This window comes from Chiloscyllium punctatum, chromosome 50 (assembly GCF_047496795.1).
Source record: "Chiloscyllium punctatum isolate Juve2018m chromosome 50, sChiPun1.3, whole genome shotgun sequence".
In the NCBI taxonomy this organism is placed as follows: Eukaryota; Metazoa; Chordata; class Chondrichthyes; order Orectolobiformes; family Hemiscylliidae; genus Chiloscyllium; species Chiloscyllium punctatum.
In genome coordinates, this window is record NC_092788.1 from 13066522 (window position 1) to 13089433 (window position 22912).

General features: G+C 57.9%; 1 long non-coding RNA gene across 1 annotated transcript in view; it reads left to right on the forward strand.

Annotated features, from left to right (window-relative positions):
- Positions 1–21325, forward strand: part of LOC140470057 (uncharacterized) — a 60135-nt gene extending 38810 nt beyond the window's left edge. Inside the window, exon 3 of the long non-coding RNA XR_011956324.1 lies at positions 20996–21325. This is a non-coding gene — a long non-coding RNA (uncharacterized lncRNA). The remainder of the gene's footprint in view (positions 1–20995) is intronic.
- Positions 21326–22912: the final 1587 nt, after the last annotated feature.

A 22912-nucleotide genomic window follows, 5' to 3' on the forward strand; every position in this document is an offset into this window, starting at 1 on the left:
ACACCCTGTCTCTCCCCCCTCTCACCCATTCTCTCTTTCTCACTCACTCTCTCTTTCTCACTTACACTCTCTCTCTGTATTCACTCTCTGTCTTTCTCACTCCCTCTCTCTCTCACCCCCTTTCTCTCAAAACCACTCTCTCTCTCCCCCTCTCTCTCTCCCCTCTCTCTACCCCCTCTCTTGCCCCCACTCTCTACCCCCTCTCTTCCCTGTCTCTCACACCCCCTCTCGCTCACTCCCATCTCACTCTCTCACCCCACTGTCACTCTCACCCCTCTCTCTCTCTCTCCCCCTTCCCCTCTGTCTCAAACCCCTTCTCTCTCACACACCCCGCTTTCTTACCGCCTCTCTCGCACTTCCTCTATCTCACCCCCTCTCTCTCACCCCCTCTCTCTCAACACCTCTCTCTCTCCCCCCCTCTCTCTCCCCTCTCTCTACCCCCTCTCTTGCCCCCACTCTCTACCCCCTCTCTCCCCTGTCTCTCACACCCCCTCTCTCTACTCCCATCTCACTCTCTCACCCCACTGTCACTCTCACCCCTCTCTCTCTCTCCCCCTGCCCCTCTGTTTCAAACCCCTTCTCTCTCTCACATCCCGCTTTCTCACCGCCTCTCTCGCACTTCATCTATCTCACCCCCTCTCTCTCAACACCTCTCTCTCATCCCCTCTCTCTCCCTCCTCTCTCTACCCCTCTCTCTCCCCGCTCTCCCCCTCTCTCTCCCTCCTCTCTCTACCCCCTCTCTCTCCCCTTCTCTCTCACCCTTCTGCCCCCTCTCTCTGCACCATCTCTCTGCCCCCAATCCTGCCCTTTTCCCCCTCCCTCGCCCCCTCTCTCCGCTCCGCTCTCCCCTCCTCTCTCGCCCCCTCTCTTGCACCACTCTCTCACCCCCCTCTCTCACTCTCTCTCGCGTCCTCTCTCTCTCTCACTCTTCCGCTCGCTCTCTTCCTCTTGCTCTTTCTCTCTCACTCTCTCACCCTCTTCTCACGCTCTCTCTCTCCCTGCCTCTCTCCCTCTCTCTTGCCTCCCTCTCTCTTATCCCACGGTCTCTCTCGCTCGCTCTCTGTCCCTCGTGCTCTCTCTCTCTCTGTCGCTCATGCTCTCTCTGTCTGTCTCACTCTCTCTCTCTCTCTCTCTCTCAGTCCACACTACCTCTCTCACCTCTTCTCTCTCACTCTTGCTCTATCTCTCTCTCTGTCTGTCACTCTCTCTCTCCGTCTTTCTCTCTCTCAGTCCTCCCCCTCACCTCCTCTCTCTCAACTCATCTTTCTCAACCCCTCTCTCTCCCCCTCTCTCAAACCTTCTCTCTCTCACACACACCTCCTCTTTCCCCCGTCTCTCTCTCAACCCCTCTCTCTCTCAACCGTTCTCTCTCACCCCTCTCACTTAACCCTCCTTCTCACCCCCTTCTCTCTCTCTGACCCCCTTCTTGCTCTCAAACCCTCACTCTCTCACCGTCTTTCACCACTCCTCTCTCTCTCACACTCTTTCTCTCTTAACCCGCGCTCTCTCTCTAACTCCTCCCCCCTCACCCCCATGGCTCACCCCGCTCTCTCTTTCCCTCTCTCTCTCACCCCTCTCTTTCTCTCTCAACCCCTCTCTCTCACCACTCTCTCTCACACCCTCTCTCTCACCCGTCTCTCTCTCACCCCTCTCTTTCTCTATCAACCCCTCTCTTTCACCCCTCTTTCTCCCACTCCCTCTCTCTCTCACTCTCCTCACCACCCCCTCTCTCAACACCCCTCAATCTCTCATCCCCTCAGTCTGTCTCCCCCTCAGTCTCTCACCCCCTCTCTCTCAATCCCTCTCTCTCTCACGTCCATCTCTCTCTCACCCGCCTCTCTCTCCCCTCTCTCTCCATCACCCCTCTCTCTCCCACCCCAATCTCTTTCACATCACCCACTCTCTCGCTCCCTCTCTCTTACCCCCTCCCTCACTCACCCCTCTCTCTCTCCCACCCCCTCTCTGTCACTCACTCCCACCTCTCCATCACACTGCCCTCTCAGCCAGCTCTCTCTCTCACCCCCTCTCTCTCCCACCTCCCTCTCTCTAAACCCTTTCTCTCCCTCACCCCTCTCGCTCCCACCACCAACCCTCTCTCTCAATCCCCCTCGCTCTCTCACCCCACTCTCTCAACCCCTCTCTCACTCCCTCTCTCTCTCTCTTAGCCTTCTCTCACATCCCCTCTCTCTCACCACAGTCTCTCTCTCTTTGTCCCCCCCTTGTCTCGCACCCCTCCTCTCTCAACCCCCTCTCATCCCCCCCTCTGTCTCACCCCCTCTCTCTCACCCGCTCTCTTTCTCACTCATGCTCGCTATATATCACTTACACTCTCTCTCTTTTTCACTCACTCTCTCTCTTTCTCACGCCCTCTCTCTCACCCCCTCTCTCTCAAACCCCCTCTCTCTCTCCCCTCTCTCACTTCTCTCTCCCCTCTCTCCTGCCCTCTCTCTCTCCCCTCTCTCTACCCCCTCTCTTGTCCCCAATCTCTACCCCCTCTCTTCCCTGTCTCTCAAACCCCCCTCTCTGACTCCCATCTCACTCTCTCACCCCACTCTCACTCTCTCAACTCACTCTCTTTCTCACCCCACGTCTCTCTCTCTCCCACCCCCTCTGTCTCACACCCCTTCTCTCTCTCTCTCACACCTCTCTTCCTCACCCCTCTCCCTCACTTCCTCTCTCTCACCCCCTCTCCCTCAACACCTCTCTCTCAAACCCTCTCTCCCCCCTCTCTCTCTCCCCCCCTCTCTCCCTCGTCTCTCTCCTCCTCTCTCTCCAGTTCACTCTCACCTTTCTCTCCCCCTCTCTGCCCCCTCTCTCCTCCCTCTCTGTGCTGTCTCTCTGCCCCCAATCCCACCCACTCACCCTCCCTCGCCCCCTGTCTCCCCTCCTCTCTCCCCTCCTCTCTCAGCCCCCTCTCTCGCACCTCTCTCTTACACCCCTCTCTCTCGCATCCTCTCTCTGTCACTCTTCCGCTCTCTCTCTTCCTCTTGCGGTCTCTCTCACTCTCTCACCCTCTTCTCACGCTCTCTCTCTCTCTCCCTGCCTCTTTCACTCTCTCTTGTCACCCTCTCGCTCTCATCTCATGGTCTGTCTCACTCGCGCTCACTCTCGCTCGTGCTCTCTCTCTCTCTGTCGCTCATGCTCTCTCTGTCTGTCTCACTCTCTCTCTCTCTCAGTCCAACCTACCACTCTCACCTCTTCTCTCTCAGTCTTGCTCTATCTCTCTCTCTCTGTCTGTCGCTCTCTCTCTCTCCCTCTCACTGTCCTCCCCCTCACCTCCTCTCTCTTTCAGCCCATCTTTCTCAACCCTTCTCTCTCCCCTCTCTCTCTAACCCCTCTCTCTCTCACACCCCCTCTCTCTCTCACCACCCCCTCTCAACCCCTGTCTCTCTCTCTCACATCCATCCCTCTCTCACACCCTCTGTCTCTCCCCTCTCTCTCCGTCACCCCTCTCTCTCCCACCCTAATCTCTTTCACATCCCCTCTCTCACACACACTCTCACACATACTCTCACACACCCTCGCTCTCTCAGCCCCTCCCTCTCTCCCACCAACTCTCTGCCTCTTTCTCATCCCCTTTCTCTCCTTCTCGCTCCCTCTCTCATCCCCTCTCTCTATCACCCCTCTCTCTCGCACCCCTTCTCTGTCACTCACTCCCACCTCTCCCTCTCACTACCCTCTCACCCAGCTCTCTCCCCCCCTCTCTCTCCCACACCCCCTCTCTTCCACCGTCTCTCTCTCTCACCCCCCTCTCTCTCACTCCCCTCTCTCTCACCCTCCTTCTCTCTCTCACCCCTTCTCTCTTTCAACCTTCTCTCTCAACCACTCTCTATCACCCCTCCGTCTCTCACCCCTCTCTCTTACACTCTCTCTCTCTTACTCTCTCTCTCGTAGCCCTCTCTTACACCCCCTCTCACTCCCATCTCACTCTCTCTCTCACCACAGTCTCTCTCTCTGTCCCAACCCCTCTGTCTCTCACCCCTTCTCTCTCACCCCCCTCTCACCCCACCCCCCTCTCTCACCCCCTCTCACCCGCTCTCTCTTTCTCACCCCCTCTCTCTCTCACCCCCGCTCTCTCAACTCCTTTTTCTCTCCCACTCTTTCCCTCCCCTCTCTCTACCCTCTCTCTTGCCCACCACTCTTTACCCCCTCTCTCCCCCTGTCTCTCACACCCCCTCTCTCACACCCCACTCTCACTCTCTCACCCCACTCTCTCTCTCTCAGCCATCGTCTCTCTCTCTCTCCCACCCCCTCTGTCTCTCACGCATTCTCTCTTACACCCCTTCTCTCACTCACACCCCTGTTTCTCACCCCCCTCTCTCACCCTCTCGCTCTTCGGCTCTCTCATACTCCCTCTCTCCCCCATCTCCTTCACTCTCTCCCCCTCTCCTCCCCATCTCACTCCCCCACTCTCCCCCTCCTTTCCCCCTCTCTCTTCCCTATCTGTCTCCCCCCTCTCTGTGCCGTCTCTCTGCCCCAATCCCGCCCCTCTCCCTCCCGCTCCCTCGCCCCCTCTCTCCCCTCCTCTCTCGCCTGCCTCTCTCGCACCACTCTCTCACCCCCTCTCTCTCTCGCGCATCCTCTCTCTCTCACTCTTCCACTCGCTCTCTTCCTCGTGCTCTCTCTCTCTCACTCTCTCACCCTCTTCTCACGCTCTCTCTCTCTCCCTGCCTCTCTCCCTTCCTCTTGCCTTCCTCCCTCTCTTATCTCACGCTCTCTCGCTCACTCTCTCTCGCTCGTGCTCGCTCTCTCTCTCTGTTGCTCATGCTCTTTCTGTCTGTCTCTTTCCCTCCATCTCTCTCAGTCCACCCGACCTCTCACACCTCTTCTCTCTCACTCTTGCTCTATATCTCTCTCTGTCTGTCGCTCTATCTCCGTCTCTCTCTCTTAGTCCTCCCCCTCACCTCCTCTCTGTTTCAACCCATCTTTCTCAACCCCTCTCTCTCTCATCCTCTCTCCCCCCTCTAATTCAAACCCTTTCTCTCGTCAACTCTCTCTCACCCCTCTCTCTCTCACCCCCGTCTCTCTCACTCCCCTCTCTCTCACCTTCCTTCTCTCTCTCACACCCCTTCTCTCTCTCAACCCCCCTCTCTCACCCCTCTCTCTCTCACCCCCCTCTCTCTCACATCCATCTCTCTCTCACCTCCTCTTTCTCTCTCCTTTCTCTCTCCATCACCCCTCTCTCCCCCACCCCAATCTCTTTCACATCACCCTCTCTCTCACACACACTCTTACACATCCTCGCTCTCTCACCCCCTCCCTCTCTCCCACCATCTCTCTGCCTCTTTCTCTTCCCTTCTCTCTCCTTCTCGCTCCCTCTCTCTCACCCCCCTCTCTCAACCCCTCTCTCAACCCCTCTGTCTCATTCCTCGCTCTTTCACCTCGATCTCTCACACTCCATCTCTCTCACTCCCTCTCTCTCTTAGCCCTCTCTCACACCCCCGTCACTCCCATCTCACTCTCTCACCTCTCTCTCTCACCACAGTCTCTCTCTCTCTCAGTCCCACTCCCTCTGTTTCACACGCCTTCTCTCTCATACCCCGCTCACCCCACCCCCCTCTCTCACCCCCTCTCTCTCACCCACTCTCTCTTTCTCATTCACGCTCTCTCTTTCTCACTTACACTCTCTCTCTTTTTCATTCACTCTCTCTTTCTCACCCCCTCTTTCTCACCCCCTCTCTCTCAACTCCTCTCTCTCCCACTCTCTCCCTCCCCTCCCTCTCTTGCACCCCACTCTTTACTCCCTCTCTCTCCCTGTGTCTCACACCCCCACTCTCTCACCCCACTCTCTCTCTCACTTAACCGTCATCTCTCTCTCTCTCCCACCCCCTCTGTCTCACACCCCTTATCTCTCACACCCCTTCTCTCTCCCACACCCCTGTTTCTCACCCCCTTTCTCACAACCCTCTCTCTCAACAAATCTCTCTCACCAACTCTCTCTCACCCCCCTCTCTCCCCCTCTCCCTACCCCTCTCTCCCCCTCTCTCTCACCCCCTCTCTCCCCATCTCCTTCACTCTCTTTCACATCCCCGTCTCTCTCACACCCACTGTCTCTCACCCCCTCTCTCTCTCACACCCCCTTCTATCTCACACCCCCTCCCTTCCACCTTCTCACCCTCTCACCCCTCTCTCTCTCACCCCTCTCTCTCTCACACCCCAGTCTCTCCCACCTCCCTCTCACTCAATCCTCTCTCTCTCATCCCTCTCTCTCTCTCACCCCTCGCTCTCTCACCCCGCTCTCTCACACTCCCTGTCTCTCACTCCCTCTCTCTCTTAGCCCTATCTCACATCCCCTCTAACTCCCATCTCACTCTCTCACCCTCTCTCTCTCACCACAGTTTCTCTCTCTCTGTCCAACCCCCTCTGTCTCTCACCCCCTCTCACCCCACACCCCTCTCTCACCCCCTCTCTCTCACCTGCTCTCTCTTTCTCACTCACACTCTCTCTTTCTCAACACTCTCTCTCTTTTTCTCTCACTCTCTCTCTTTTTCTCTCACTCTCTCTCTTTCACCCCCTCACCCACCCTTCTCTCTCAACACCTCTCTCTCTCCCACTCTCTCTTTTTCACATTCTCTCTCTTTCTCACCCACTCTCTCTCACCCCCTCTCTCTCACCCCCTCTCTCTCCCACACTCTCTCCCTTCTCTCTCTCCCCTCTCTCTACCCCCTCTCTTGACCCCAGTCTCTACACCCTCTCTCCCCCTGTTTTTCACACCCTCTTTCTATCACTCCCATCTCACTCTCTCACCCCACTCTCTCTCTCTTAGCCGACATCTCCCTCTCTCTCCCACTCCCTCTGTCTCACACCCCTTCTCTCTCACACCCCTTCTCTCTCTCACACCCCTGTTTCTCACCCGCTCTTTCTGACTTCCTCTCTCTCACACCCTCTCTCTCAACAACTCTCTCTCACCCCCTCTCTCCCCCTCTCTCTCCCTCTCCCCATCTCCTCCATTCTCTCCTCCTCTTCTCCCCATCTCTCTCCCCATCTCTACCCCTCTCTCTCCCCCCTCTCTCACCCTTCCCTCCCCCTCTCTCTTCCCCATCTCTCTCCCCCCTCTCTGCGCCCTCTCTCTCTGCCCCCAATCCTGCCCCCTCTCACTCCCTCTGCCCCCTCTCCCGCTCTCTCCCCTCCTCTCTCCCCTCCTTTCTCGGCCCCCTCTCTCACACCACTCTCTCAACCCCTCACTCTCTCTCACCCCCTTCTCTCTCTCTCAACCCCTCCCTCTCGACCCCGCTCTCTCTCACCCCTCTCTCTCACCCTCCACCCTCTCGCTCAACCCCCCTCACTCTCTCATCCCCTCACTCTCTCACCCCCTCACCAATCCCTCTCTCTCCCTTCCCCTCTCTCTCTCACCCCTCTCTTTCTCTCTCAACCCCCCTCTCTCTCATCACTCTCTCTCACACTCTCTCTCACCCCTCTCTTTCTCTCTCAACCCCTCTCTGTCAAGCCTCTCTCTCTCACACCCCTCTCTCTCACCACCTGCTCTCTCAACCCCCCTCAATATCTCATCCCCTCACTCTCTCACCCCCTCAGTCTCTTCCCTTCTCTCTCAACCCCTCGCTCTCTCTCACATCCATCTCTCTCTCTCACCCTCCCTCTCTCTCCCCCTCTCTCTCCCCCACCTCCTCGCTGTCACTCACTCCCACCTCTCCCTCTCACCGACCTCTCACCCAGCTCTCTCTCTCTCTCATTCCCTCTCTCCCACCACCCCTCTCTTCCACCCTGTCACTCTCTCACCCCTTCTTCTCTCTCACCGCTCTCTCCCACCCCTCTCTCTCAACCTTCTCTCTCTCTCATCCCTCTCTCTCTCACCCCCACCCTCCCTCTCTCTCAACCCACCTCTCTCTCTCACCCCCTCTCTCTCTCAACCTCTCTCTCACCCTTCACTCTCACACCCCTCTCTCTCACACTCCCTCTCTCTCACTGCCTCTCTCTCTTTCACCACCCCTTCTCTCAAACCCCCTCACTCTCTCAGCCCCTCACTCTCTCACACCCTCAGTCTCTCACGCCCTCACTCTCACCCCTCTCTCTCATCGCCTCTCACACCCTTTCTCTCTTACCCCGCGCTCTCTCTCTAACTCCTCCCCCTCTCACCCCTCTCGCTCACCCCTCTCGCTCACCCCACTCTCTCTCACACACTCTCCTTCTCACTCCACTCTCCCTATTCCCCCTTCCCACTTTCACTCTCTCCATCACCCATTATCTCTCATCCCCGTCTCACTCCCACCCCCCCTCTCTCTCAAACTCCTCTCTCTCACCAGCTCTCTCTTTCTCACTCACGCTCTTTCTGTCTCACTTACACTCTCTCTGTTTCACTCACTCTCCCTCTTTCTCACCCCTCTCTCTCTCTTACCTTCTCTTTCTCTCTCTCTCACCCTCTCTGTCTCCCATGTCACTCTCTCACCACACTGTCTCTCTCTCTCTCTCTGTCCCACCCCCTCTGTCTCTCACCCCTTCTCTCTCACACCCCTCTCACCCCCAACCCCTCTCTCACCCTCCTCTCTCTCACCCACGCTCTCTTTCTCACTCACTCTCTCTCTTTCTCACCCTCGCTCTCTCACGCCTATCTCTCTCCTCCCCTCTCTCTCTCCCACTCTCTCCCTGTCGCTCCCCCACTCTCTCCCCAAACTCTCACTCCCTCTCTACACCCTTTCTCTCCCCTCTCTCTCCCCTTCCCTCTCCCCGTCTCTCTCTCCCCCTCTCTTTCACCCCTCTCTCCCCTTCTCTCTCCCCCTTCTCCTCCCCTCTCTCTCCCCCCTCTATTTCCTTGTCTCTCCCACCCTCTCCCCAAAATCTCACTCCCACTCTACACCCGTTCTCTCCCCTCTCTCTCACCCTCTCTCTCCCCCTCTCTCCCCCACTCTCTCTACCCTCTCTCCCCCTCTTTCTTTCCCCTCTCTCTCCCCTCTCTCTCCCCCTCTCTCTCCCCCACTCTCTCTGCCCTCTCTCTCTGCCATCTCGCTTGCCCCCTTCCCGCTCCCTCCCCCTCTCCATCCCCCTCTTGCCTCCCGCCCCCCCCCCCCCCACCGCCCCTCTTTCTCTCTCACTTTGTCTCTTTGTCTCCCGGACTCTCTTGCTCTCTCAGCTCTCCCTCCCTTTCTTGCTGCCTCTGTCTGTGTCTTTTGCCCCTCTCTCCCTCTCTCTCATCCCTCTATCTCTCTCTCGCCCCCTCTATCTCTCTCACACCGTCTGTCTCTCTGTCTCTCTCAGCTCTCTCAGCTCTCTCAGCTCTCCCTCCCTTTCTCACTGCCTCTGTCTCGCTCTTGTGCCCTCTCTCTCTCTCATCCCTCTGTCCCTCGCTCGCATCCTCTCTCTCTTGTTCTTCCTCTCTCTCTCTCCCGCTCTATCTCTATCCCTCTCTTTGCCCCCTCTCTCTCTCTCACTCTTCCTCTCGCTCTCTTCATCTCGCTCGCGCTTTCTCACCCTCTCACCCTCCCTTACGCTCTCACGGTCTCTCTCTCCCTCCTTCTCTCCCTCTCTCTTGCCTCCCTCTCTGTCTCATCTCACTCTCTCTCTTGCTCGCTCTCTCTCATTCGTGCTCTCTCTCTATTGCTTGTGCTCTGTCTGTCTGTCTGTGTCTCTGTCTCCCTCTCTCTGCCCTCCCTCCCTCTTTCAACTCTTCTCTCTCACTCTTGCTCTTCTCTCTCTCTGTCTGTCTGTTGCTCTCTCTCTCCGTCTCTCTCTCTCTCTCTCTCAGTCCTCCCCCCCCCCAGCTCCTCTCTCTCTTGCACCCCTCTCTCTCATTACTCTGTCTCTCGCTTGTCCCCATCTCTCTCTCTCTGTCCTCCTCTCTCTCGCTCTCCCCGTCTCTCTTTCACTCGCTTGGTCTCCCTCGCTCGCTTGTGCTCTCTCTCTATCCCTCTCTCTATTCCCCCTCGCAGTTTCTGTCCCTCTCTCTCCCCCTCTCTCCTCTTTCACTCTCTCTCTCACTCCTCTCTCTCCCCTTTCTCTCTCTGTCGCACCTCTCTCGCCCCTCTGTCGTCCCTCTCTTGCTCTCTCTCACTCATTCTCTCCCTCTCTCCCTCACCCTCTCTTCCATATACACTCTCCCTCTCTCCCACCCTTGCTTTGTCCTTTCTCTTGCTCTCTCACTCTCACCTCTCTCCCTCTCTGTCTCGTTTTCTCTCTCTCTCTTTTTCACTCTTTCTTACCCTTGTCTCACCCCACTCTCAGTCACTCTCTCCCTCTCTCTCTCTATCCCTCCCTCTATCACCCGCCTCTCTCTCCTCTCTCAATCTGTCTCGCTCTTGTCTTTCTCCCATCAGTTTCGCTCTCTCTCTCGCCCCTCTCTCTTGCTTCTCTCTCTTGCCTCTCTCTTTCTCTCTCGCCACCTCTCTCCCCCGTTCGCTCTTGCCTCATCGCTCTCGCACCCTCTCTTCATCTCTCACCCCTCTGTCTCGGTCTGTCTTTGTCTCTCTCGGCCTTCCCTCCGTCTCTTGCGACCTCTCTCTCTTTCGCCCCTCTCTCAACTCTCTACCTCTCACTTGGCCCGTCTCTCTATCTTGCTCTCCCTTCTCTCACTCTCTCTCTCTCACACAACCTCTCTCTCTCACTCTCCCACCTCTCTTTCTCTGCAGTCCTCTCTCTCTCTCTCTCTATCCCGCCCCTTCTCTCTCTCTCTCTCTCTCTCTCTCTCTGTCTCAACCATCTCTCTTGCTCGCTCACTGTCTCTCTTTCTCTCTCTCTGTCAGACACTCTCTCTCGTATCTGTCCCCTCTCTCCCTCTCTCTATCCCCCTCCCTCTCTCTCAGTCTTCCCCCTTGCTCCCCCATCTCTCTCGTAAACTCTCTCCCTCATTCGATCTCTCATACCCTCTCAATCACGCTCTTGCACCCTTTTCTCTCTCATCTCTCTCCCTGTCGCCTTCTCTCGCCCTCCCCTCTCTCTCTCCCTGTCGCTCTCTCTTGCCCTCCCCTCTCTCTCGCACTCCCATCTCTCTCTCGCCCTCCCCTCTCTCTCACCCCCTCTCTCGTTCACCCCTCTGTCTCGCCCTCCCCTCTCTCATCCTCCACGCTCTCACACTCCGCTCTCTCGCACTCCGCACTCTCAATCTCCCCTCTCTCTTTCACCCTCCCCTCTCGCTCACCCTCCCCTCTCTCTTTCACCCTCCCCTCTCGCTCACCCTCCCCTCTCTCTTTCACCCTCCCCTCTCTCTCACCCTCCCCTCTCTCTTTCACCCTCCCCTCTCGCTCACCCTCCCCTCTCTCTTTCACCCTCCCCTCTCTCCCACCCTCCCCTCTCTCTCTCGCCCTCCCCTCTCTCTCGCCTTCCCCTCTCTCTCGCCCTCCAATCTCTCTCCCTCCCCTGTCACTCTCCCTCCACTCTCATTCTACCTCCCCTCTCTCTCCCTGCCCTCTTTCGCCCTCCCCTCTCTATTCACTCCCATCTCTCTCGCCCGCCCCTCTCTCGCCCTCCCTTCTCACTCTCCATCCCCCTCTCTTCCCCTCCCCCTCTCTCTCCCTCCCTCTCTCTCACCCTCCCATCTCTCGCCCTCCCCTCTCCCACCCTCCCCTCTCTCTCACCCTCCCCTCGCTCTGGCCCTCCCCTCTAACTCTCCCTCCCCTCTCACTCTCCCTCCCCTCTCACTCTCCCTCCTCTCTCTCTCCCTCCCGTCTCCCTCCCTCCCTTCTCTCATTCTCCCCTCTCACTATCCCTCCCGTGTCACTCGCCCTCCCCCCTCACTCACCCTCCCTCTCTCTCACTCTCCCCTCTCTTTCAACTGCCTCTCTCGCTCACCTCTCTCTCTCTCGCCCTCCCCTTTCTCGCCCTCCCCTCTCTCACCCTCCCCTCGCTCTGGCCCTCCCCTCTCACTCTCCCTTCCCTCTCACTCTACCTCCTCTCTCTCTCCCTCCCGTCTCCCTCCCTCCCTTCTCTCACTCTCCCCTCTCACTATCCCTCCCGTGTCACTCGCCCTCCCCTCTCATTCTCCCTCCCCTCTCACTCTCCCTCCCATCGCTCCTGCCCTCCCCTCTCTCTCGCCCTCCCCTCTCTCACCCTCCCCTCACTCTTCCTCCCCTCTCTCTCCCTCCCGTCTCCATCCCTCCCCTCTCTCCCTCCCCTCTCACTCTCCCTACCCTCTCTCTCACCCTCCCCTCTCTTTCAACCCCCTCTCTCGCTCACCTCTCTCTCACTCGCCCTCCCTTCTCTCCCCCTCCCATCTCTTGCCCTTCCCTCTCTAGCCCTCCCCTCCACTCACTCTCCCTCCCCTCTCACTCTCCTTCCCCTCTCACTGTCCCTCCCCCTTACTCTCCCTCCCCTTGCTCTCGCCCTCCCCTCTCACTCTCCCTCCCCTCTCACTCTCCCTTCCCCTTACTCTCCCTCCCCTTACTCTCTCTCCCTCCCCTCTCACTCTCCTTCCCCTCTCAGTGTCCCTCCCCTCTCTCGCTCTCCCCTTGCTCGCGCCCTCCCCTCTTACTTTCCCTCCCCTCTCACTCTCCCTACCCTCTCTCTTACCCTCTCACTCTCCCTCCCCTCTCTCGCCCTCCCCTCTCTCTCGCCCTCCCCTCTCACTCTTCCTCCCCTCTCACTCTCCTTCCCCTCACACTCTCCCTCCCCTCTCTCTCGCGCTTCCCACTCTCTCTCCCTCCCCCAACTCTCGCCCTCCCCTCTTTTCGCCCTCCACTCTCACTCTTCCTCCCCTCTCACTCTCCTTCCCCTCTCACTCTCCGTCCCCTCTCTCTCGCGCTCCCCACTGTCTCTCCCTCCCCTCTTTCACCCTCCCCTCTCACTCCCTCCCCTCGCTCTGGCCCTCCCCTCCCCCACTCACTCTCCCTCCTCTCTCTCACCCTCCCTCCTCACTCTCCTTCCCGTCTCACTCTCCCTCCCCTCGCCCTTGCCCTCCCATCTCAATCTCCCTCCCTTCTCTCTCCCTTCCCTCTCACTCTCCATCCCTCTCTCTCACCCTCTCATTTCTCACCCTTCCCTCACTCCTCCTCCCCTCTCTCTCCCTCCCTACCGTCTCCATCCCTCCCCTCTCTCCCTCCCCTCTCTCTCCCTCCCCTCTCTCTCTCCCTCCCCTCTCTCTCTCCCTCCCCTCTCACTCTCCTTCCCCTCTCACTCTCCCTCTCCTCTCTCTCCTTCGCCTCTCTCTCTCCCTCCCCTCGCTCTGGCCCTCCCCTCTCACTGTCCTTCCCCTCTCAAGCTCCCTCCCCTCTCTCCCTCCCCTTTCTCTCCCTCCCCTCTCTCTTTCCCTCCATCTCTCACTCTCCTTCCCCTCTCACTCTCCCTCCCCTCTCTCTCCTTCGCCTCTCTCTCTCCCTCCCCTCGCTCTGGCCCTTCCCTCTCACTGTCCTTCCCCTCTCAATCTCCCTCCCCTCACACTCTCTCTCCCCTCGCTCATGCCCTCCCATCTCACCCTCCCTCCCCTCTGTCTCCCTTCCCTCTCACTCTCCATCCCTCTCTCTCACCCTCTCATTGATCACCCTCCCCTCTCTCTCCCTCCCCTCTCTCTCCCTCCCTACCGTCTCCATTCCTCCCCTCTCTCCCTCCCCTCTCTCTCCCTCCCCTCTCTCTCTCCCTCCATCTCTCTCGCCCTCCCCTCTCTCTTTCCCTCCATCTCTCACTCTCCTTCCCCTCTCACTCTCCCTCTCCTCTCTCTCCTTCGCCTCTCTCTCTCCCTCCCCTCGCTCTGGCCCTCCCCTCTCACTGTCCTTCCCCTCTCACTCTCCCTCCCTCTCTCTCACCCTCTCATCTCTCACCCTCCCCTCACTCTTCCTCCCCTCTCTCTCACTCCTGTCTCCATCCCTACCCTCTCTCCCTCCCCTCTCACTTTCCCTCCCCTCTGTCTCCCACCCGTCTCCCTCCCACCCATCTCTCACTCTCCCGCTCATTATCCCTCCCCTCTCTCGCCCTCCCTTCTCACTCTCCTTCCCCTCTCACTCTCCCTCCCCTCTCTTGCCCTCCCCTCTCACTCTCTCTCCCCTCGCTCTTGCCCTCCCATCTCACCCTCCCTCCCCTCTCTCTCCCTTCCCTCTCACTCTCCCTCCATCTCTCTCACCCTCTCATTGATCACCCTCCCCTCACTCCTCCTCCCCTCTCTCTCCCGCCCGTCTCCATCCCTCCCCTCTCTCCCTCCCCTCTCACTCTCCCTCCCCTCTCACTCTCCCTCCCCTCTTACTCTGCCTCCCCCTCACTCTCCCTCTCCTCTCACTCTCTCCTCCCTCTCTTTCTCCCTCCGCTCTGTCGACCTCCCCTCTCTCTCTCCCTCCCCTCTCTCTCTCCTTGCATCTCTCTCGCCCTCCCCTCTCACTCTCCCTCCCCTCTCACTCTTCTTCCCCTCTCACTCTCCCTCTCCTCTCTCTCCTTCCCCTCTCTCTCCCTCCCCTCTCACTCTCCCTCCCCTCTCACTCTCCCTCCCCTCTTACTCTGCCTCCCCCTCACTCTCCCTCTCCTCTCACTCTCTCATCCCTCTCTTTCTCCCTCCGCTCTGTCGACCTCCCCTCTCTCTCTCCTTCCCCTCTCTCTCTCCTTGCATCTCTCTCGCCCTCCCCTCTCACTCTCCCTCCCCTCTCACTCTTCTTCCCCTCTCACTCTCCCTCTCCTCTCTCTCCTTCGCCTCTCTCTCTCCCTCCCCTCGCTCTGGCCCTCCCCTCTCACTGTCCTTCCCCTCTCAAGCTCCCTCCCCTCTCTCCCTCCCCTCTCTCTCCCTCCCCTCTCTCTTTCCCTCCATCTCTCACTCTCCTTCCCCTCTCACTCTCCCTCCCCTCTCTCCCCTTCGCCTCTCTCTCTCCCTCCCCTCGCTCTGGCCCTTCCCTCTCACTGTCCTTCCCCTCTCAATCTCCCTCCCCTCACACTCTCTCTCCCCTCGCTCTTGCCCTCCCATCTCACCCTCCCTCCCCTCTGTCTCCCTTCCCTCTCACTCTCCATCCCTCTCTCTCACCCTCTCATTGATCACCCTCCCCTCTCTCTCCCTCCCCTCTCTCTCCCTCCCTACCGTCTCCATTCCTCCCCTCTCTCCCTCCCCTCTCTCTCCCTCCCCTCTCTCTCTCCCTCCATCTCTCTCGCCCTCCCCTCTCTCTTTCCCTCCATCTCTCACTCTCCTTCCCCTCTCACTCTCCCTCTCCTCTCTCTCCTTCGCCTCTCTCTCTCCCTCCCCTCGCTCTGGCCCTCCCCGCTCACTGTCCTTCCCCTCTCAAGCTCCCTCCCCTCTCTCCCTCCCCTCTCTCTCCCTCCCCTCTCTCTTTCCCTCCATCTCTCACTCTCCTTCCCCTCTCACTCTCCCTCCCCTCTCTCCCCTTCGCCTCTCTCTCTCCCTCCCCTCGCTCTGGCCCTTCCCTCTCACTGTCCTTCCCCTCTCAATCTCCCTCCCCTCACACTCTCTCTCCCCTCGCTCTTGCCCTCCCATCTCACCCTCCCTCCCCTCTGTCTCCCTTCCCTCTCACTCTCCATCCCTCTCTCTCACCCTCTCATTGATCACCCTCCCCTCTCTCTCCCTCCCCTCTCTCTCCCTCCCTACCGTCTCCATTCCTCCCCTCTCTCCCTCCCCTCTCTCTCCCTCCCCTCTCTCTCTCCCTCCATCTCTCTCGCCCTCCCCTCTCTCTTTCCCTCCATCTCTCACTCTCCTTCCCCTCTCACTCTCCCTCTCCTCTCTCTCCTTCGCCTCTCTCTCTCCCTCCCCTCGCTCTGGCCCTCCCCTCTCACTGTCCTTCCCCTCTCAAGCTCCCTCCCCTCTCTCCCTCCCCTCTCTCTCCCTCCCCTCTCTCTTTCCCTCCATCTCTCACTCTCCTTCCCCTCTCACTCTCCCTCCCCTCTCTCTCCTTCGCCTCTCTCTCTCCCTCCCCTCGCTCTGGCCCTTCCCTCTCACTGTCCTTCCCCTCTCAATCTCCCTCCCCTCACACTCTCTCTCCCCTCGCTCTTGCCCTCCCATCTCACCCTCCCTCCCCTCTGTCTCCCTTCCCTCTCACTCTCCATCCCTCTCTCTCACCCTCTCATTGATCACCCTCCCCTCTCTCTCCCTCCCCTCTCTCTCCCTCCCTACCGTCTCCATTCCTCCCCTCTCTCCCTCCCCTCTCTCTCCCTCCCCTCTCTCTCTCCCTCCATCTCTCTCGCCCTCCCCTCTCTCTTTCCCTCCATCTCTCACTCTCCTTCCCCTCTCACTCTCCCTCTCCTCTCTCTCCTTCGCCTCTCTCTCTCCCTCCCCTCGCTCTGGCCCTCCCCTCTCACTGTCCTTCCCCTCTCACTCTCCCTCCCTCTCTCTCACCCTCTCATCTCTCACCCTCCCCTCACTCTTCCTCCCCTCTCTCTCACTCCTGTCTCCATCCCTACCCTCTCTCCCTCCCCTCTCACTTTCCCTCCCCTCTGTCTCCCACCCGTCTCCCTCCCACCCATCTCTCACTCTCCCGCTCATTATCCCTCCCCTCTCTCACCCTCCCTTCTCACTCTCCTTCCCCTCTCACTCTCCCTCCCCTCTCTTGCCCTCCCCTCTCACTCTCTCTCTCCTCGCTCTTGCCCTCCCATCTCACCCTCCCTCCCCTCTCTCTCCCTTCCCTCTCACTCTCCCTCCATCTCTCTCACCCTCTCATTGATCACCCTCCCCTCACTCCTCCTCCCCTCTCTCTCCCGCCCGTCTCCATCCCTCCCCTCTCTCCCTCCCCTCTCACTCTCCCTCCCCTCTTACTCTGCCTCCCCTCTCACTCTCCCTCTCCTCTCTCTCCTTCCCATCTCTCTCCCTCCCCTCTCCCTCCCCTCTCACTCTCCCTCCCCTCTTACTCTGCCTCCCCCTCACTCTCCCTCTCCTGTCACTCTCTCATCCCTCTCTTTCTCCCTCCGCTCTGTCGACCTCCCCTCTCTCTCTCCTTGCATCTCTCTCGCCCTCCCCTCTCACTCTCCCTCCCCTCTCACTCTTCTTCCCCTCTCACTCTCCCTCTCCTCTCTCTCCTTCCCCTCTCTCTCCCTCCCCTCTCTCTCCCTCCCCTCTCTCTCTCCTTGCATCTCTCTCGCCCTCCCCTCTCACTCTCCCTCCCCTCTCACTCTCCCTCCCCTCTCACTCTTCTTCCCCTCTCACTCTCCCTCCCCTCTCACTCTTCTTCCCCTCTCACTCTCCCTCCCCTCTCTCTCCCTCCCCTCTCACTCTTCTTCCCCTCTCACTCTCCCTCCCCTCTCACTCTTCTTCCCCTCTCACTCTCCCTCTCCTCTCTCTCCCTCCCGTCTCTCTCCCTCCCCTCTCTCTCCCTCCCCTCTCTCGCCCTCCCCACTCTCACCATCTGCTCTACCACCCTCCCCTCTCTGGCCCTCACCTCTCTCCATCCCCTCTCACTCTCCCTCCAATCTCTCTCACCCTCCCCTCCATTCTCTCGCTCTCCCCTCTCACTCACCCTCCCCTCTCTCACCCTCCTCTCACTCTCCCCCCTCTCCTTCCCGTCTCCATCCCACCCCCTCTCTCCCCTCTCACTCTCGCTCTCCACTCTCTACCTCCCTCCTCCCTCCCTCCTGTCTCTCACCCTCTCCTCTCACTCTCCCTCCCTCTCTCCCTCCCCTCTCACTCTCCCTCCACTCTCTCTCCCTCCCCTCTCACTCTCCCTCCCCCTCACTCACCCTCCCCCTCACTGTCCTTCCCCTTTCTCTCGCCCTCTCCTCACCTCTCTCGCCCTCCCCCGACCTCCCCCCTCGCTCTCCCCCTCTCTCTCTATCGCCTCTCCCTCACGCTCCCCTCTCACTCTCCCTCCCCTCTTACTCACCCTCCCCTCTCATTCTCCCTCCCCTCTCACTCTCCCTCCCCTCTCACTCTCCCTCCCCTCTCTCTCCCTCCCCCTCACTGTCCTTCCCCTCTCTCTCGCCCTCCCCTCCCCCCTCTCGCCCTCCCCCTCTCTCACCCTCCCCTCATTCTCCCTCCCCTCTCACTCTCCTTCCCCTCTCACTCTCCCTCCCCTCTCTCTCCCTCCCCCTCACTGTCCTTCCCCTCTCTCTCGCCCTCCCCTCCCCCCTCTCGCCCTCCCCCTCTCTCGCCCTCCCCTCTCACTCTCTCTCCCCTCTCACACTCCCTTCCCTCTTACTCACACTCCCCTCTCTTTCTCCATCCCCTCTCACTCTCCCTACCCTGTCACTCTCCCTCCACTCTCTCCCACTCCCCTCTCTCTCCATCCCCTCTCTCGCCCTCCCCTCTTAATCTCTCTCCCCTCTTACTCTCCCTCCCCCTCACCCTCCCTCTCCTCTCACTCTCTCTCCCCTCTCTTTCTCGCTCTTCTCTCACTCTCCCTCCCCTCTCTCACCCTCCCGTCTCCCTCTCCCTCCCCTCTCACTCTTCCTTCCCTTACTCTCCCTTCCCTCTTACTCTCCCTCCCCTCTCACTCTCCCTCCCCTCTCTCTCACCCTCCGCTCTCTTTCTCCCTCCCCCTCTCTCGCCCTCCCCCCTCTCACCCTCACCCCTGCCCTCCCCTCTATCTCGCCGTCCCCTCTCTCTTTCGCCTCCCCTCACTCTCGCCTTCCCCTCCACTCTCTCTCCCTCCTTTCTCTCTCCCTCTCCTCTCTCCTGCCCTCCCCTCTCACTCTCTCTCCCCTCTCACTCTTCCTCCCCTCTCACCCACTCCCCTCTCTCTCCCTCCCCTCTTTCGCCCTCCACTCTCACTCTCCATCCCCTCTCACTCTCCCTCCCCTTAATCTCCCTCCCCTCTCACTCTCCCTCCCCTCTCCCTGTCCTTCCCCTCTCTCTCCATCCCCTCTCTCGCCCTCCCCTCTTACTCTCCCTCCCATCTTACTCTCCCTCCCCCTCTCTCTCCCGCCCCCTCTCTCACCCTCCACTCCCTCGGCCTCCCCTCTCTCTCTCCCACCCTCTCTCTCTCCCCCATCCTCTCCCTCCCCTGTCTCTCTCCCCAGCCCTCTCTCTGCCCATCTCACTCTCTCCCCCCGTCTTCTCCCTTCTCTCTACCCCCTCTCTCTATGCCCCTCCCTCTATGCCCCTTTCTCTACCCCATTCTCTCCTCACCCTCTCTCTAACCCCCTCTCTCTACCCTCTTCTCTCTACCCCCACTCCTCTCTCACGCCCTCCTGTCCCCTCCACTCTCCCCCTCCTCTCTCCTTCCTCCTCTCTTTCTTCCTCTCTGTCCCCCCTCTCTCTCCCCTCCTCTTTCTTCCCTCCTCTCTCTCCCACTCTCACTCCCCTCTCGCTCATTTCCCTCTCCCTTTATCTGCTCTCTCTTCCCTCTCTCTCTCCGCGCTCTCTCCCCTTTCTCTCTCCCCTCTCTCTCCTTCCCCCCTTCTCTCCCCCACTTTCTCTCTCCGCACTCTCTCTACCCACTCTCTCTGGCCACTCTCTCTCCCCTGCTCTCTCTCCCCTCTCTCCCCCTCTCTTCCACCCTTTTCCCCTCTCTCTCACCCTCACTCTCTCGCCCCTCTCTCTCGCCCCTCTTTATTATCTCTTCCCCTGTCTCTCTCTCTCTCTCTCTCCCCCTCTCACCCTATTTCTCTCTTGCTCTCTCTCTCCCTGTTCCATCACTCTTTCTCCAACTTCTCTTACTCTCGATCCCCTGAATTCCGTTTCTCTCTCTCTCCCCACCTCCCATCGTTTCTCTTTGACTGAATCTCTCTCCCACCCTTCCTCTAGATCTGACATAGTCCGATCTCCCAGGTCCTTCCCTCTTACTCTGACCCAGAGACTGGGGGTGGTGTTGAGGCTGCGTGTGGGGGTTGGGGGTGAGACGATAGAGAGATGCGGGATGTAGGAGTTCGGGGAAAATGGGGGTAGAGACGGAATTGCAGGAGGGAGACAGAGACGGCAGGAGAGAGAGAGAGTGAGGGTGAGGGGGAGAGAGAAGAATGGAGGCAGGTGGAGAAATTCATGTTGGGGGTGTGAGAGAGAGGGGAGAGTGAGGCAGAAAGAATAGTGGAGGCAGGTGGAGAAACCGGGGTTGGGGGGGATGTCTGAGAGGGGACCAGGGAGAGTGAAAGGGAGAGGTGGTGAGAAAGAGAGAGTGTGCAGAAAGAGAGGGAGAGAATTGAGGAGGAAAAGTGGGGGTGAGGAAATGGGGAGGCCAGGCTGCAGTGTGGGGGGGGACAGAGGGAGTTAAACCCAGCTCCTGAGCTCAGGGCGCGGTGCCCTCCCCTTCACTGAGGACCAGGACTTGGGGCTGAGTCTGTCTCTCTCCAGCTCAGCTTCTCCAACACAAAGACACACAACAACATCGGTCACTCTGCTGCTCGGCACGATTTAATCAACATTTTTATTGGTTACAAATGGAAGTGATGGATACAGTCAGTGGGATGGTGCCTTTTCTCACTGGCCCCTGAGTTGTGAGAAACATTGAAATGTTTCCCTGTAACCCCCCTGGGGGATAAGGATGGACAAACCAGCGCTCCCCTCAGTCTGTTACCATAGCGACAGGCTGCTCCATCGCTGAAACACTGAACTGAAATGAGAAAATCCCGGATTGATTGATTAATGAGGGAATTTGATGGATGGATGGATTTGGGTGAAGGGATATTTCAGCACATTCTTCAGCTGCTGCCTGAACTTAGTCTGGGTCACGGCATAAATCGCGGTGTTTGTGCAGCAACTGAGGAGCTGCAGCATGAAGCCCAATTCCTGCACAAAGTAATGGAGATACACAGACCGATACCCAATCCACCACATCCGTCTCCATATAGAAAACAGCATTAACGTTGACCATAACAGGATGAAATTGGCCGAGATCACAAACAGTAAAATGATGGATTTTTTTCGGTTTCTCATTTCAGTGTCAGACTGAGCGTCCCCATTGGTGTGAGCGCGGAGTCTCCTGCGGGCTCTGCTGGTCACTAAAATGTGTCTGACGGTGAGAACATTGAGCAGCAGAATCAGGAGAAATGGGACACCCGGGGTTAGAATGTGGTGGAGGAACTCGATTGTGACCCAGACAATGGAGGATTGAACAGCCTCTGTTACATAACAAAACCAGGGGGCGTTCATCAGCCAATACCGAGCCTTGAGCATAAAATACCAGGAAATGTTCTTTAAACAGCTCAGCACAGTCACTGCTCCCAGAACCACAGCCGCCGTTTTCTCTCTGCAATATTTACTTTTCAGCTTCTGGCAACAAATGGCCACAAACCGATCAAAGGTGAAAGTAACGGTGAACCAGACAGAGCAGTCAGTGGCTGCATAAAGCAGGACGGCGTGGATATTACACACGGGGACGGAGTCCCTCAGGAAATAAAACTGTTCCTCATAAACAATGGGAATGTGTCTCAGGATCAGGTCAAGGATAATGACCAGGAGATCCGCCGCTGCCATGGCCCCCAGGTAACGTCTGACACATGGAGACAATCCACAATCTTTATAAAGCAGGACGTAGATGGTCACTACGTTAACTGTGAGGAAGGAAAACAAACCCATTATCCATCAGCCTGGAGGCAAAGGGACCCGTTTGATTGGGGACCCAGTGAGATTTTCAAATGTGTCCCTGTATTCAGGGATTTATTAAAATAATTGGAGCTGGAATAACAAATGGGAAGGTCGGAATTACTTACAAAAATGTGACATCTACCACAAGAAACCCTCCCTCCCCAAACACACAGAGACACATCCATAAGGACAGATGGTTTCTAGAATATTCCCACATACTCGATCACTCGAGAGCAGACACAGGTCACTCCTTCCCAGTTCCTAATACGGAGGGTGGGAACGTTGCTGTCCTGGAGGATTCTCTCCCAGTTTCCTGAAGACAAACGGAGTTTGGGAATTCCTGTATTTTGGTCTAAATTGTGGTCGATCCTGTGTCGGGGAGAAATGTAAACGCAGGGAAAATGTATTCACCCCTTTAACTGCCTGAGGGGCCTTCGGAACAGTGTCTCCTTCTCCCTGGAACGGGATCTCTTCCCTCGGGATCTTATCGTTTGTTCAATTCACTGACGTCCGGCCGTTCGCAAACAATGTCAGGGACAGAACGTTCCGGGGAATGTCAGTTATAGAATGTCAGGGACAGAACGTTCCGGGGAATGTCAGTTATAGAATGTCAGGGACAGAACGTTCCGGGGCATGTCAGTTATAGAATGTCAGGGACAGAACGTTCCGGGGAATGTCAGTTATAGAATGTCAGGGACAGAACGTTCCGGGAAATGTTAGTTATAGAATGTCAGGGACAGAACGTTCCGGGGAATGTCAGTTATAGAACGTCGGGACAGAACGTTCCGGGGAATGTCAGTTATAGAATGTCAGGGACAGAACGTTCCGGGGAATGGCAGTTATAGAATGTCAGGGACAGAACGTTCCGGGGAATGTCAGTTATAGAATGTCGGGGGCAGAACGTTCCGGGAAATGTCAGTTATAGAATGTCAGGGACAGAACGTTCCGGGGGATGTCAGTTATAGAATGTCAGGGACAGAACCTTCCGGGGAATGTCAGTTATAGAATGTCAGGGACAGAACGTTCCGGGAAATGTTAGTTATAGAATGTCAGGGACAGAACGTTCCGGGGAATGTCAGTTATAGAACGTCGGGACAGAACGTTCCGGGGAATGTCAGTTATAGAATGTCAGGGACAGAACGTTCCGGGGAATGGCAGTTATAGAATGTCAGGGACAGAACGTACCGGGAAATGTCAGTTATAGAATGTTGGGGACAGAACGTTCCGGGTAACCCCTTGACCTGTCCATGACCTTTCCCCCCTACCCACCCCACCAACATGAGGTACTGTTCCTGGACACACTGTAACATTAATGAGGTGAGAGAAGGAGAGTCCAATCACAGGAATGGGAACTAAAGGCATTCCCAGATCAGCTGAAATGGTTAGATATACCACATTCTCAATCCACCTCCCAGAACCAGCCCAGACACCATACACCCAGAGGAGATATCTGTTCACCGTGGTTCACTGTACAGACCAGGCCAGTGTCCTGCTCAGTACAACCCAGCAATCTGTCCAGATTCATCCATTACACTGGTCAATACAATCCAGCAATCTGTCCAGAGTGGAACACTGCACACAGATCATGTCAGGGCACTT